Here is a 2236-nt window from a genome sequence, read left to right as displayed (position 1 = left end):
ATGCTCAAGTGCTCGGAGGAGGTGTCCATAAACACTGAGGGCAGAACACAGTCTCCCAGGGCTGGGAGACGGGCCAGGTGTGACCTGTTTCCAGATGAGGGTCACCTGTGGGAGGAAAGGGCCTGGGCTCAGGCCCTTTCCAGGAAAACATAGCAATTAATTTTTTAAAGGTTTATTTATTTATACATACAAGAACTGGGGTACAAACCAAAGGTTGGGGGGGTGGGTGAGAGGATTTACCAGAGACCAGAGGCAGAGTGGGGAGCAGAACAGGCAGATCTACTGAAACACACTGCTGAGGGGAGCAGCAGGGAGACAGGACAGGTCTGCCTTGCCCCGTGGGTCGCTCCCTGGCAGGGAATTGAACTCATGCCTTAGTGGCTGGCGACAGCTTCGCAGTGCTGAGACTTAACCCTTGCACCACCAGGGAGGCCCAGCTATTAATTGTATTTCCTGAGTTTGGCTCAGTGAGCCCCTTCTTACCTGTGGTGTTGAACCTGGAAATTCTATATCTCAGAGAGCCTGGCGAGTGCAGCTTGCTGAGGTCCTCCCCCAACTCTTGCACCCCCTTCGCCTAGTGGGTTGGAACTACAGTGGTCTAAATGCCAGGTGGAGCCGCACAAGTTCTTCCAGAAAGCTGTCGTGGAGACGGGAGTGCTTGAAGACAGTCTCTCACGTTCCAGACAGCAGGAAGGAATGCCACGCCTTGCCCGCAGTGCTTTCCAAGGTCTCTTCCTCTCCGCAGGCGATGGAGCCCCCAAATGTGTCTGCTGTCACTGAGTTTCAGCTGCTGGGGTTCCAGAACCTTCTCGAGTTGCAGTCCCTGCTGTTTGCCATCTTTCTGTTCATCTACGTGCTCACGGTGGCGGGGAACATTGTCATCATCGCCGTGGTGAGCCATGACCAGTGGCTGCACACGCCCATGTACACGTTCCTCAAGCACCTGTCCTTCCTGGAGGTCTGGTACACCTCCACCGTCGTGCCGCCGTTGCTCGCTGGCCTGCTGGCCTGGGGCCGCGCCATCTCCTTCCCCGCCTGCATGGCCCAGCTCTACTTCTTTGTATTCTTCCAAGTGCTTCCTCCTGGCCACGTTGGCCTATGACCGCTACCTGGCCATCTTCAGCCCCCTGCACTACCCCTCCTGATGCGCCCCGAAACCTGCGCCAAGCTGGTGGCCGTCTCCTGGGTGGCCCGGGTGGGCACCGGGGCTCTGTCCTGCGTGATGATCTCCAGGCTGGACTTCCGTGGCCCCAACCAGATCGACCACTCCTTCTGCGACCTGCCCCCCCTGATGCGGCTCTCCTGCTCCAGCTTCTACGTCACCAAGATGGTCATCTTAGCCCCGTCCGTCGCGGTGCTGTGCGTGTGCTTCCTCCTCACCCTCGTGTCCTACGTCTTCATCGTGGCCACCATCCTCAGGATCCCCTCCGCCTCCGGCAGTGCCAAGACCTTCTCCACGTGCGGCTCCCACCTGGCTGTGGTCACCATCTACTACAGGACCATGATCTCCATGTACGTGCACCCCAATGCCCACCTGTCCCCCGAGACAAAAAGATCATTTCCGTCGTCTACACCTTGGTCACCCCGCTGCTGAATCCCATCATCTACAGTCTGAGGAACAAAGATTTCAAAGATTTCAGGACAGCGATGACGAGGAGGGGCCACGTCTGCGGCCTCAGAGCGAAGGGCGGCTTCTTGCTCAGGTGAGGCCATCCCGTGGGGCTGGGCGCGGCCCAGGCTGCCCGCAGGTGTGGCTGCTTCCCGCCCACCCGCGGGGGGCGTCCACGGCGTCGCCCCTGCCCGCGCGGGGGCATCTGGCGGCAGCAGGAGGAGGCGCATCCAGGCCGGCCCCATGGCAGGCGGGCTGGGGCTTCCGAATGCTGGACTGGTCAGCAGAGACGGAGATCCGGGCGTTTGTCGAATGAAATTTTAGGAAAAGTGTCGCGGCGGGAGGGAGGGGCAGGCGGGGGAGAGGGGGCAGGGTCGAGAGGGCAAGAGACAGAGGAGGGCAGAGGAGAGCGCCACGGGAAGGACTGGGGGGGACGTGGGCGGGGCGAGGGGGGGGCGGAACCAGCCACCTTGGTCCGAGTGGTGCCCTGAGGCTGCTGTCCCTGCCCGCCCATGGACCTGACCGCGAGCGCCGCTGCGGACCGCTGCCCTGCAGTCCCCCAAACGCACCACCCCGGGGTGCCGTCCCCGCGGTGGGCCCCGGGCGGCTGGAGGCGTCGCTGCCTCG

At 61.6% G+C, this 2236-nt stretch overlaps 1 pseudogene across 1 annotated transcript; it reads left to right on the top strand.

Moving 5' to 3' along the window:
• The first annotated feature begins 748 nt into the window (after positions 1 to 748).
• Positions 749 to 1707, top strand: LOC311175168 (olfactory receptor 11L1-like; annotated as a pseudogene). Its single transcript has one exon. The product of its transcript is annotated as an olfactory receptor 11L1-like (transcript).
• Positions 1708 to 2236: the final 529 nt, after the last annotated feature.

Source organism: Talpa europaea (assembly GCF_964194135.1).
Source record: "Talpa europaea genome assembly, chromosome: 8".
NCBI lineage: Eukaryota > Metazoa > Chordata > Mammalia > Eulipotyphla > Talpidae > Talpa > Talpa europaea.
The sequence above is the reverse complement of the archived record's forward strand: the minus strand, read 5'-3'. Positions and strand labels throughout refer to the sequence as shown.